Source organism: Balaenoptera acutorostrata, chromosome 1, assembly GCF_949987535.1.
Source record: "Balaenoptera acutorostrata chromosome 1, mBalAcu1.1, whole genome shotgun sequence".
NCBI classification, from domain to species: domain Eukaryota; kingdom Metazoa; phylum Chordata; class Mammalia; order Artiodactyla; family Balaenopteridae; genus Balaenoptera; species Balaenoptera acutorostrata.
Window position 1 is genome coordinate 177,074,270 of NC_080064.1, and position 14,749 is coordinate 177,089,018.

Below are 14,749 nucleotides of genomic sequence, written 5' to 3' on the forward strand. Positions count from 1 at the left end.
ATGTGTTGATGGGAATGTAAACTGGTGCAGCCACGATGGAAAACATTTTAGAGATTCTTCAAAAAATTAAGAAAACTACCATACAATCCAGCAATTCCACTCTGGGGATTTATTCAAAGAAAATGAAAACAATAATTCAAAAACATATATGCACTCCTATGTTCATTGCGGCATTATTAACAATAGTCAAGATATGAAAGCAGCCTAAGTGTCCATCCATGGATGAATGGATAAAGAAAACGTGGTATGTATACCCAATGGACTACTACTCAGCCATGAAAAGGAATGAAATCTTGCCATTTGTGACAACATGGATGGACCTGGAGAGTATCATGCTAAGTGAAATAAGTCAGAAGGAAAAAGACAAATACCATATGATTTCACTCATCTGTGGTATCCAAAACAAAGCAAAACAAAACAAACGAACAAACTCATAGATACAGAGAACAGATCAGTGGTTACCAGAGGGGAAGGGGGTTAGGGGGTGGGCAGAAGGGGTGAAAGGGGTCAATTTTATGGTGACGGATGTGATCACTTTGTAGTGTATACAGATTTCGAATTATGATGCTGTACACCTGACACTAGATAATTAAAAAATGTATTGCTTTGAAATTACCTTTTCTAAAAAGATAATAATTGGGTCAAAAGGTTTTTTCTTCAATGGCTGGATGATAGGTTAAATTATTAAGTTTCACATCTTAGCTTTGCAGTAGAATTTCACAGGAATTCAGTTATTTCACGCCCCACCCCCACTTTTTCCTTACTGCACAAGAATACGATGCCCCAAAGCAACAGTATCTGAGAATACAGAATAGGCCACTCTGTACATGTGCCTATGAGATATGAACTCATTAAAAATACCAGACCCACAAAACAGTGAAAAAAAATTTTTCATGGGAACACCCACGGCAGTGAATGAAAAACTTATGTTAATGCTGTTCTAAGAATGAAACTTGTAGCTTATAAACTTCTTTAAAAAAAGAAGAAGATAGTGGGATAAGGACCTGGAAATATGAAAGTTAAGTTCCCATGGAAACAATCATTTATCCACCATGCAAATATTCCATGTGTATGAGAGTAGATATGCGTAGAAATGAGGGCTGACCCATATTAAGTTGGAGCATTGGAGTGTTGTTCTAAGTGCTTTATGTGTAAACCCTACCACAGTGAAGTGAAGTAGGGACTGTTTTTTCTTGGGGCACAGAGAGAGAATCAGAAGATCAGGAAGCTAGCTAGCAGTAGAGCCAGAATCAGAACCCTGGCCCTCACCCTAACCTCTACATTGTATGCCCTTCTGAGCAAGTGCAACATAATTATAGTCAGAGAGAACCACGTGGGGACCAGAGAGCAGGACAGGATTTTAAACATTTCTAGTTTTGCTTCATCTTAGCATTCTGATGTTTTTCACATTTGTAACCTTAATGCAATTAAAAGCAGGAGATGGTAATCAACCAATTGTTATGAAGGAAGGAAGGACTTAAAATAAGTACTTTGAGAGCCGAAAGGGAGTTCACTTCCACGGTGTGATAACGGGATGCAGTTACTGGATCATTCAGCAGTGACACAGGAACACAAAACTGCACCATAACGTTATTTATTTTTGAAATTTTATCACAAATAATTTGTAAAGTTAAACATAGGAAGAGGCTTTCCCAATGGAAATTTGCAAAAATAGTCACACTTAATAACTTACCCAATTTGGAATTTCTTCTTCATCCTCAACATAATATAGATATTATATTAAATTTTTTTTAAAGAATGTGCTTTGTTGAAACTTTAAAAAATGTGTGGGTTTTTAAAAGTTTTATCTTTTTCTGTTTTACTAAAATTGAGCCTGGCATTTTTAACTTCAAAGGAAATTTGTTTTTCCGAAAGGTCTAAGTGAGGGGCGATAGCTCTACAGAACAAGTCTGGTGATGGATGGTTTGCTGTGAGTGCTGACTCTGCATGTAGTGTATCAGTAATAATGTTGTGCATTGACTTCTTTTTTTTTTTAAATTAATTAATCAATTAATTATTTATTTATTTTTGGCTGCGTTAGGTCTTCACTGCTGCATGCGGGCTTTCTCTAGTTGCAGCAAGTGGGGGCTACTCTTCGTTGCGGTGCACGGGCTTCTCATTGTGGTATCTTCCCTCGTTGTGGAGCACAGGCTCTAGGTGCATGGGCTTCAGTAGTTGTGGCATGCAGGTTCAGTAGTTGTGGCTCGCGGGCTCTAGAGCGCAGGCTCAGTAGTTGTGGTGCACAGGCTTAGTTGCTCCGCGGCATGTGGGATCTTTCCAGACCAGGGCTCGAACCCATGTCCCCTGCATTGGCAGGCGGATTCTTAACCACTGTGCCACCAGGGAAGTCCTGTGCATTGACTTCTTTACTGATGTTATCAGCAGGGTAGGAATCCTCAGCCCACTAAAATTCCAGCTGCCACATCCAGCAGGCTTATCCTACTGTGGATATCATACGGTGTCTTTTCACTCAAAGCCACCCACACACAGGGCTGGAGTAGAATCTCGACAACCATGGGTGGTTTTGTCTGTGTGCTCAGCAAACACTTCTGTCCGCAGGAACCTTACAAAGGTGCCTTTGTCTGCCTGCCTGGGTCTCTGCATGGTCCCAGTTCAGGGCAAAGTTATGAGCCGTTCTCCCTTCTGTATGGATTGGTGCTCCTTCTTCAAGTCTTGGTTTGAGGCAAGACTTCCCTGACCTTCCTGACCAGATGAAATCTCCTGCCATGCCCTCTCATAGCCATTTTAGAGCACCAGCCCCTCTCCTTGGTGGTATGTGTCCATTGCAGGGCTACTCTTGGCAGCTCTGTGATTAACAAAGACCTCCACCAGTAAGTTCCATGAGAGAATGGGCTTGCCTGTTTTTGTCACTATCATTCACTAATGTTTCTCCAGTGCCTGGCATGGTGCCTGGCATGTTGTAGGCACTTGGCAAGTATTTGTTGAATGAATGAAATAAATGGTTGGCTGCACCTAAAATTCAGTATCTAACCACAGCTGAGCCCCCATGGGTGAGCATCAATCATTCTCTATGTGTATATGCACCTCCTGCAGCGATGATTTCCAATCTTTCCTACTTGACTCAATGCCCAAACTTGGCCCGCTCACTCTTTGTTCCTGTTCTCAGCCCCTACGTTTTAGACAATATCAAGTGTTATCAAAGCAAGCTTCGTCACCTTCCCCTTCCTCTGGACCTTCACCCATTTTCCTCTTCCTTTGTGATCCAGAGCAGAAATTGTCCCCATCCCTTGCCAAAGCCAACTTTCCCCGTACTCTGATCCTGCCCCTCCATCCTCCCCCAGGCCACTGCTCCAACCTGCCTGCCCTATCTCGACTCTTCTCTCTTCTTCCAACTCCTTCCTCTCACCTTACAGCCATGCTCAGGTGACTCCCATCTTCCCAATACGTTGGCCCTTGTTGGTTTAGCTCTCGAGCACCGCTGTCCAATGGAACTTTCTGCAGTGGGGGAAATACTCTGTATCTCTGCTGTCACATATGGAGGCTACTACCACATGTGGCTATTGAGCACTTGAAATATGGCTAGTGTGACTGAGACATGAAACTTTAATTTTATTTAGTTTTAATTAAATTTAACATTAAAATACACACATATGGCTAGCGGCCTCCATATTGGATCCCACAGCTCTAAAGTGTAAGTTCCAAAATCATATTGTTTAGGTTAAAATAAATTACAGTTGTACCACCTCCTAACCATACGGCCTTGAGAAAGCTACTTAAGTACTAAACTTTTTCATCTAAAATTATGATAATCGTACTATAGTATAGAGTTGTTATGAATAAGATAATTCATGGTATTACATTTAGTGCAAAGTGTATATACTCAAAATGTATTTGTTTTTGTCATCACCATCATCTTCACTGTTATCCAATCCTATTGAGACTGATTTTTCAAGCTTCAGGTCAGATGCTTTAATGACCAACAAAATCAGTTCAGTGGGTCTTGACTAGCATTTTTTTTAGAGAAATAGACCAGACTAGAATAAGAAATATGAGTGCTTCTCATGCAGTAGAAATAGGTAGTAATTCATGAAACATTTGTTTCTATATACGAGTGCATTGTGTACCAGGCAATGAAGTAAAATATATTTCTCACCATGAGTTGCATAAAAAGAGTTGTGTTTCTCTAGAAGTGCTGCTTCCGAGTTGAGAAGGTCAAGACTGATATACCAGAGGCCAGATCCACTGGCCTCTTCTCAACCTTATCTTGATTTCTCAGTCCTATTTGGCACTGAGGTCCACCTTCTGTTTGATTTTCTTTCCTCTGTTGACCTTTACTCTTTCCCATCCAGTATTTCTTTGAGGGCTACTTGCATCAAAATAACTCCAGGAGGGTAGGGACATATGGTAGTCAGCCTTCAAGTTGCCCCTCCACCCTGATTTGGTCTCCTGTCACTTCTGTGAACTCTCCTCTCACAGTCAATAGGACTCACCTATGTAACCAATAGGATTTTGCAGAAATGACAAACGTGACTTCTGAGGCTGGGTCATAAAAGATATTGTGGTCTCCACCTTGCTCTCTTGGGTCACCTGCTCTAGGGGAAGCTGGCTGCCACTTGATGAGGACACTCATCTTGGAATCAGAGCCTCAGGCCCAGATAAGTCTTCAGATTTCTGGCTTACAACTTGACTGCAGCCTTGCGAGAGGCCTCGAGCCACCCAGCTGAGCTGCTCACAGATTCTTGATATCCAGAAACCATGAGATCAAAAATGTTGCTGTGTTAAGATGTGAAATTTGGGGGTTATCTGTCATGCATCAATAGATAATGAAGGGAGTGTTCTCTTTAGATCGTATGTTCCTACTGAATCTGGTTTTCTGGGGAGGGGTTTAGGAATCTGCATGAATGTCTCTGGGTGATTCTTTGACCCTCTAGAGTTTAAGAACCACTGCTCTTTTTTTCACTGACTGTCCTCCCTCTTCCTTCCCTCCCTCCATTCCTTCCTTCCCCTACAGTACAGTTCCCAAAAGCTCTGTCCAGGGCCTCTTCTCTTTTTATTGTGCACTCCCCAAGCAAGTACATCTATTCTGTGGCTTCAACAGACAGACTTGGAGCAACCCGTGGACCTACTTCTTCCACACCGAGCCCTCTTCAAAGCTCCTAAGCCCTATTTTCCAACTGCCTGCCTGATATCTGCATGCGTGTTTCCCTCCAGCAAGTCAAACTCAGTATGTCCAACATTGAATTCATAACCATCCTCATGAAACCTTTTCATTTGTGTTCCCTATTTTTGATAGTAATTTATAGCTTAGTCTCCTAGGCTCTAAATCTTCATATCATCCTTGCATCCTCTTTTTCCTTACCCTCAACACATCCGAAGATCTGACAGTCCTCCTCTTCAGTCCTCCATTCTCCCATGGCCACTGCCACCACTCTGGTTCACACGTCATTACCCCTTACCTGGCCTGTTGTGATGCCTGCTCCATTGCTTTCTCACTCTCCTCTTTCCCCACAACCTCTTCCATTCCAACCTTCAATCCACAACCTCTCCATTGTCTTTTGAATAAAGTTTAAACTCCTTGGTGTGGCATGTAAGGTCCCTAACAGTGAGGCCCTAACAGGATGTTCTACGTTTATTATTAATAGCCATCTCCTAACTCACCCCTAAACACACATACTCTCTCGGCACAAGACGTTATCCATAATTTCCCAAACATGCCTTGAAGTGGTCTATATCTTTTCTCATACTATTATGACCCCTAGAGAATTAAAATTCTCCTTTGAGAATAAAAAAAAAAATCATACTGTATAGCCCATTGCAAAATTTATTTGCGATGCAGTTGCAATGGTAGATGTAGTTCATGTCTGCACCCTCTCATCCCAGTCCCCAAACCAGGTCAGGAGAAGGCAGGGGGAGAGTGTGGGTGCAAACCCCATTGAGCTTGCAGCTACTTTGTTGCCTTCGGACATGAAAAAGGCATTTTCAGCTTCCTGTGGGTCTTCACCTGCTTTAGCTACACAGGTTGTACTTTTGTGAAAAGACGCACTCATTATTCATTTATTGAGCTCATAAGCATTTATTAACCCTGTCCTAGCATCATGGTGGATATCAAAGTTAAGACCTAGTTCCTGCTCTTTGTCAACTCTCGTAGAGAGTAGCAATTGCCAGAAGATACTAAAATATCAGGGGACTTCACAGGTAAAGGAAATCACCTCTGGGTTGGAAGGGTGGGGAGTGGGGATAAGTTATTGCCTACCTTCCTCTCCTTGAATGTAAGCTCCAGAAGGGCAGGCATCTTTGTTTTGTTCAAGTCTATATTTCCAGTAGCTAGATCAGCAACCTACACAGAGTAGGACCCAAGATATGTTTGTTGAAAGAATGGGTGACTGAATAAAAACTTTTACGTAGAAAAAGTGTAGGTTCAGGTTCATAACTGTGAACTTCTTAAAGGCTGAGATGATAGCCATTTGCATTTTTATGGATTTGCATTGTGTTCAGCATACCTTAGGCACTCAATTAGTGCTGGATGAATGTCGAGTGATTCCATAGTGAAGTTTGTTTTCTCCCACCCCTTCCCTGGTGTCATTAAGTGTTAGCCTTCCAAAGAAAATATTTATGCTAAGTTGACAGTGGTTTTAAAGGTAAGAGTCTTTAAGAAACCAAGGAAAAAAGGCAAGGTGAAAGAAGATGAGACAAGATAAAAAGGTCAGGAAAATAACATTTTTAATGTAATTAACTACTGAAAGTGTTCCTGAAAGCACTGGTTTACCTTTACCTAAGAGTCAACTGAAATGGAAAATATGACTATATGTGACGTTGTTAAACCATTTCATTAGCAACACTTGTTTGATTTAATCCAAGAACCAAATATTGCTATATAGAAGTCAAAGCTTAAAGTTATTGAAGACTTATCCAATTCAGAATTAAATAAAAAGGCCAAAGGCCCGGAGAATGTTTATGCTGCTGTTCTTTTTTCCCCCCAGTGATCTAAATTTAACTAACTGAAATTATATTCTAAGTATCAGATATTTATGCCAGGCTCTTAAGTGGCAGCTAATTTGCATACTGAAATTACTTGAGACTTGTTTTAGTGAGAAGCCCATTGGGTGCAGAAATAATTGCTGGGGAAGAATCAAAAGCAAGAGAACATGATGGTCTTTGCCCTGAAGCAGCTTACCATGTAAGCATGTGAAACAGATATTAAGAAATCGGGGGCTGGAGGGGTGGGGGGAGGGAAGAAGTAAAGAAATATTTGAGTTCAGATTCATTTACAGCCTTTTGGCACAGCCTGCTAGTTGGCCATTGAAATCTGAGCTTTCCTTCTTCAGAAATGGTTGTCCCTGGGACTACATTTCCCAGCTCCCTTTGCATCTATGTGAGACTATGTGACTAGTTGGCCATGTGACCTCATTCTGGCCAATGGAATGTGGGCAGAAAAGATGTGGACCACTTTTAGGCCTGGACCTTATGCCTTACCCTCCTTCTTCTATGGGCTGATATTTTTTTTTTTTTTTTAATTGTACTGTCTTGTCCCAGTTTTGAAGCCCTGAATAAGAGGCTGGTCAGTCAGTTTCCCTTCTTAAACAGCTGATTAAGTCCACATCCCAAACCACTTCATTGTTGGGCCCTAACACTCTGGGGCCATGAAACATATATCCTAATTGCCCCAGAGTCAGGTACCAGACAACTAAGGATAACCCCTATGCCCAGAGCCCTGCCCCCAAATTATTCAACTTAGCCAATCCACAGGAAGACCATGAAACCTAGCTAACCCCACCCGGCTTGCCATAAATCAGCTGCCCCCTAGAGCCCCAGCCTGCTGTTACTCTGTTCCTGGGTACAATCCCCTGTGTGGCCTTGCCTAGCAACCTTCTCTTGTTCAGAGCTCTAAGAATCAAAGAATTTTGCCTTTCATTTATCCAAGTGTCATTGTGTTGGGTCTCACCATCTTTAAATCTTATAAAACAGCTGAAATGGCAGTGATCACAGATTCTTGGAAACTATGTTGATGATGGCAAAGTTGCCTTCTGTCTGGTCCTGAATGTCTTCCTCTAACTCTCCCATCCCTGCCCCACCGTCAGTGCCCTGCACTGTCCTAAGAGAAAGGAACTTCTATTATGTTGTTACTTGTTTTGGCTTATCGGTTATGTCAGTCTAGCCTACTATAATTATTATAGGAAAACAACCAACCCATTGCTAGGGATATAGTATGAAATGAGGAAGCCTCCAGAGAGAGACAAGGGAAGCCAGTATCTCAATAATCTCTATGAGGAGGGGAGCTCAGGGTTGATCTTTTACAAAATGGCAAACTAGTTTTGCAGTTAGTCCTTACTGGACATCCCTCCACTCCTGTCCAAGGAAATGCTTCAGTCAAAAGATGCCTTATGTAGCTAGATCTCCATTATCTCTAGTTTCAAAAAATATACCATCAGTGCCCAGTATTCTCAAAGTTAACTTCATGTCCTTAGGCCCCAGGTTCATTCTGACCTTTTCCTCTTCTATGTTTATCTTTTTCCCCTCCTATCTTTTCCTTTGCATTGCAAATTAATTTCTAACTATCTAAGCATTACATAATGGTATTCTCAACAAAATTATATACAAATAAATAAATAATGAAAGTAAAATATAAATTATAGAAATAAAACTATTCTTTGATTAATCCTCCCCAACAATTCCATCTGCTCTCACCAACCCAGATGCAACCCCGCTGTCTTCTGTGCATGGTTTCAGGCATTTTTCCTTTTTATTCACATTAGTTGATAGAAAATCTATGGTATTGTTTTTCCATAAATCATGTCTTACTGTCCATTTTGTCCCACAATTTGCTTCTTTCACCCAACAATGTTTTGGAGAGCTCTCCATGGTCCTACATGGAGATCTAGTTTGTACCTAATGACTACATACTGTTCCTTAGTGTGACTGTACCACAATTCATTTAGTCATTCCATTATTCAGGATGTCTCCAATTTTCCACCATTACATAAATATCTTCAGTGAACATCCTGGGACATGCTTGCCTGAGTACTTACTCAGTCCTGGGTGCTCTTCAGGTGCTTTCTAGGAGATCCCATTTAAGCCTCTCAGCAGTTGTATGAGGTAAGTACTGACATCATCTTTGCTTAGTGGGTGAAGTGTCTGAGGTGAACTTGCCAGGGCTTCTTTAGGGGTAATAATGAGTGGTGCGTTTGCAGGGCAGTTTACCCTCCTCTAAGTGTAGCATGTTTTAAGGACACCAAAGGCTTTGTTTTAATCAGGTACAGTAAGACATGTAGACATGGAAATGACTGTCAGGAAAGAGGTGTTTTTCTTTATACTCACAATTCCCTAGAAGCAGGAGGCATGGCAAATCATGCAGGGCCACTTGGGGAAGCACCAGAACCGGTCAAGAGGCAAAGGGAGTGAGGGGTGAGTGGGGAATGTGTGGTTTTCATGGGAAGGAATGGGTGAGGTGGGTAAACAAGTTTATAATAGGCTAGTTTGAATAATTTCAGTGGGCTCTGAGGCATAGGGGCTGTCCGTAGTTGTCTGGTACCTGGCGCTGGGGTGATTATGGCAGGGGAATAGTGACTCTAAGTGTGAGAGACCATAAAGGAGGTAGTGGGGTGTGTGGGCTCTAGTTTACTATCTCTAGGAATTGCTTAGCCCTGGGAAGGGCAGTCTCTCCAGGGTCAACAAGGCCCCAGGTGTCAAAGCATCAGAATACAGAAAATAAAAGACATGGTTAATACATAGCAATTTGCACTCCTACCAGCAGAATATGGGAATTCCCTTCTCCCTGCATCATCACCAAACACTTGATGTTATCAGACTTATATTTGTAGTCCATCTGATAGGGGAAAACAGTGTCTGTTGTTTTCATTGGCATGTTCTCATTAATTAGTGATGTTGAGTACCTTTCATGTATCTTTGGTCCAATGGTGAATAGTCCATTCCTGGCTCCTCTCTCCAGTTTATTTCCACTCCTCCACAGTCTTCTCTCTTTTTTTTCAGACACAAACCAAATGTCCCTCCATGACTTTCCAAGCCTTTCTCAGTATGGCACAGGTGCTTTTCGGAATTTTTACTTCTTGGCATTTCCCAACTTGTCTTCTAAATTCTACACTTGGTCTCTTTCCCCACCCCCTCCTTCCTGGTCTTTACACAAGCTGCTCCCTCTGCCTGGAAACTCACTGCACCTTCTCTTCCTTTTCTTCCCTTTATACACACACATGTGCGTGCACGCACACACACACACACACACACACACACACACACACACACATTCTACTCATACAACATATGAAGTCACCCCCAGGATCCTTTTCCAGCACACTCCATCCTATCTGCTTTACAATCTTAGCACTTAGCCCATGACCCTGTAATTGCAGATTTACTTTTCTACTCTCTCCATAGGTTATAAACTGGTTGAAGACAAAGATTGTGTCTTTTATATTTTTTTATCCTCCACACCATTACTATGACTGAAACATGTCAAGTACCCAAGAATACACCTTGAATGGAGGAAGAATGGGTGAGAGGTGACTGAATGAGCACTTTTTAAAATTTAAGTATAGTTGATTTACAATGTCTCAGGTGTACAGCAAAGTGATTCAGTTATACATATACACATATATATATTCCTTTTCAGATTATTTCCCATTATAGATTATTACAAGACATGGAATATAGTTCCGTGTGTTATACAGTAGGTCCTTGTTTATCTATTTTACATATAGTAGTGTGTATCTGATAATTCCAAATTCCTATTTTGTCCCTCCCTCCTTTGGTAATCATAAGTTTGTTTTCTATGTCTGTGAGCCTATTTCTGTTTTGTAAATAAGTTCATTTGTATCATTTTTTTAGATTCCACATATAAGAGATATCATATATTTGTCTTTCTCTGACTGACTTCACTTAATATGATAATCTCTAGTTGGACCTATGGCAGGGGGACAGTGCTGGCATGGTACCAGCATGGTACCAGCATGTTGCTGCAAATGGCATTATTTCATTCTTTTTTATGGCTGTGTAATATTCCACTGTGTATATATATATATATATATATATATATATATATATATATATATATATATGTATATATATGACACATCTTCTTTATTCATTCATTTGTGGATCGACATTTAGGTTGCTTCCATGTCTTGCCTATTGTAAATAGTGCTGCTATGAACGTTGGGGTACATGTATCCTTTTCGAATTAGAGTTTTTGTCTTTTCCAGATATATGCCCAGGAGTGGGATTGCTGGATCATATAGTAACTCTATTTCCAAATGAGTACTTTTATCCTGTTCCACACTCCAGCCTTGGAAGTGTGTCTCCTCACTGAGTGTGTTATCCATCCAGGGCAGAGGTGGTGGGTGGATCATATGCTTTGACAATTCTAGATCTGTACTCAAACCCAGCATCTAGTGCAATGCTAACCTATGTTCTAGCATGTTCTGAGCTCATTAAATGGGTTGTAGTTGATTCTATGTTTTCCTGGATGCGCAGGATTGAGGAAACCCAGAGAGAAGAGAGAAGAATATCAACTGACTTCAGTCTGGTTTTCAATGCCAGGGCAAGATTGGTGGGGAAGGTCTCCTTTCCTTCTGCTATTAATCCGTTAATTCAGAAAATAATTCTTGATTGCTCTACTGTGTTCCAGGCTCTATGTTTAGCAATAGGTGGAACAAGTAGAGAAACACTTGCTCCCAGAGAACTCACAATCTACTCAGAGGCTCGGTACCAGTCTGCTAAGTGCAAGCACGTTGGGATGAATGAAAAGGTGTGGACTGTGGGAGGTGCTTCGTGGAGATAATGTTTAGACGCTGAGGGTTGATAGGACTGTGAAGCAGTGTGCCTTCAAAGCTGGCATTCTGGGGTTCAGGGGTGCAGGAGCTGAGAGGTGCTCAAGAGGGAGGATGAAAGGGTCACAGAGCACAGAGTGGTAGAGTGTGGTTGATGCCATGCTGGACATAAATCCTTTCAGACACTTCCTGTTCAAGTGCCATTGTGTCCTTTCTCTGCTCACAAACCTCCAATGGCTTCTCTTCTCACCCTGAGTAAAAACCAGATCCCTGCCAATGCCTCTAAGGTCCACCTCAGTAGGAGACCTCTCTGACCTCAGCCCCCCTAGTTGTCTGCATCACTTACTCACTCCAGCCTCCTTGACATCCTTCCTGTTTCATGTACACAACAGGCATGCTCCTGCCTCAGGGACATTGCATCTGTTCTCCCCTTGCCTGGAAATGCTTTTCTCTTAGAAAACTGCATAGCTCACTCCTTCCGGTTTTTACTTAAATGTTACCTTCCCAGTAAGGGCTTCCCTGCCTACTTTATCAAAAATTTAAGCCTTGATCTTTGCACAGCACATGTGATAGACTGCCAGTTTCCCCTGACCCCTTCAGTCCACTCTCTTCTTACTTCTGGTCACCTGGTTGCCCCATAAAGACTACATTTCCCAGCTTCCCTTGCAGCTAGATATGGTCACGTGACTAGGTTCTCACTAATGATAGGTGAGGGAGCTAATTTTTGTGTAACTTCTGCCTCCCTTGCCTGAAAGGAAATTGTTTGCCTTAGATTCCCTTTTCTTATCACTTTCCCTCAGACTGGGCCCCAGACAGATTAGTGACCCAGCTTCTGTCCCACACATGAAGACAGTATCTTAGAGGATGGCAGAATAATGAGGTAGAAGGAATCTGGGTCCCTGAATGACCCTATGGAGCAGAGATGCCCCATCCACCTAGAATAGTAAGACATTCACATAAGGGAGAGATAAACTTCTATTTAAGTTACTGAATATTTGGATCACTTTGTTATAACGACTCTGCCTATGCTCTAACCTACATATCTCCTCTATAAATTCCCTGATTTATTATTCTGCCTAGTACTTCACACCATCTAACACTCCCAATGTTTTCTTCTTTTGTTTATCATGTATTCCTTAAGTAGACTGTGAGTTCTTCCAGGGCAGGGGGTTTAGCATCTTTGCTCACTACTGCATCTCCAGCACCTAGTACAGTGCCCAGTTCATAGTAGGTGCTCAATGAATATATTTGGAATGAAATGTTATTGTCCACTGAAAATGAAATCAAAGGCTATGCCATGAAGACAGAGCTTCAGTAAGTTTAGAAAAAGAATCCTAGGGCAAGGTGGGGGGGCAGTAAGAGGATGGGAGGGGGAGGGGAAAATGAGTGAAAACAGTGAGGAATGTCATTCATGGAGGGTTGAGAGAAGCGTGGAGTCCGAGGAGGGGTGGAGTTTTTAATCAGGTCAGAGAAGCCCCTCAGCTCTCCTGTGTTTGGGAGGGAGACTCTGGAGGCTTTGCTTCAGCATGTCTCCCCACTGGTATTGGTTTTGGCATTGACTTCTATATGAAAGAGGAAGAAAGATTAAGTTTTTGCCCATTTAGCAGGAAGTAAGTCATGCTCTCTCCTGCATTCCATCTACCCTTATTCTCGTCCTCTTGAGAAAAATCTACATCCTAATATTCAGGATAACTTACCTAGAATCCTTGAGGTGGAAGGTATTCATAGCAATAGCTGTGATGTATTGGGAAAACCATTAGGATGGAACTGAACTGCTTTAGATTTAATCTGATGCCTCCACTGGCTGGGTGGTCGTGAGTAAATGGATTGAACTCCTTTGTCTTTAGCATCCTCGCCTGTAAAATGAGTGTAACACTGGACACTGAATTGTGTCCCCCCCCCCCCAACCTCCAGTACCTCAGAATGTGACTGTATTTCAAGACAGGGCCTTTAAAGAGGGAATAAAGTTAAAATGGGCTTGTTAGAGTGGTCTCTAATCCGATATAACTGGTGTCCTTATAAAAAAGATTAGGACACACACACACACACACACACAGAGGGAGACACCAGACACTTGCACACGCAGAGGGATGACCATGTGAGCACACAGCAAGATGGTGGCCATCTGCAAGCCAAGGAGAGCAGCCTTAGAAGAAACCAAACCTGCTGATACCTTAATCTCGGACTTTTGGCCTCCAGAGCTGTGAGAAAATAAATCTTTGTGGTTTTATGACACCTAGTGTGTGATATTTTGTTATGACAGCCCTAGAAACTAATACATGAGATAATGTGGAAAGCTAACAGAATGGTGTGCTGTACCTGCCCTCCACATGCTTGTCTTCTGACGTTGCATTAATAGAAGCAAATTATTTAACATACAGGATGTGCCAGTCCTGCCGTGTGCTGGTCGGAACCCACGGAGTGAATGTGGAATCCCCTTCTGGAAACGAACTCTGCTTGCTGGGGGGTGGGTGGCCATGGGGAAACTGGGTCCCATCCAGAGAAAGGCTACAAGGCTGGTGAGGAGTCTAGGCACTGCCACACTGTGCGAAGTAGCTAAGTTTAACCCGGAGAAAGGAAGAGTTAAGGGGACGTAAAGCCATCTCCAAATGAGTAAAGCTCTGTCTTAAGGAAGAGGAATCCCATTTAGCTGTGTGGGCCCAGATGGGAGAGCCGGAACCAGTGTGTAAAAGTTTCAGGGAGGTACGTTTCAGTTCAGTACAAAGAGGGCTTTTCTAAGAGAGCTGAGGGCAAACATTACAGGCTTCCTCAAGTATTCCATGAGGCTGCATGACCACTTAGCAGAAATGTCAGGGGGGGGGGGGACTCAAGCACAGGTCCTGTGTTTGCACCAGATAAACTTGGATGTTTCTTTCAATTCTTTTATTCTCTGTACGACTGGATTGTATTTATCAGCTGGAGAACAGGTCTCAATAGTGCTTAGACATATCTCTTATGATTGTAAAGACATACACATGGTCAGCAGATGTTTTTGAGTTTGTTGATTT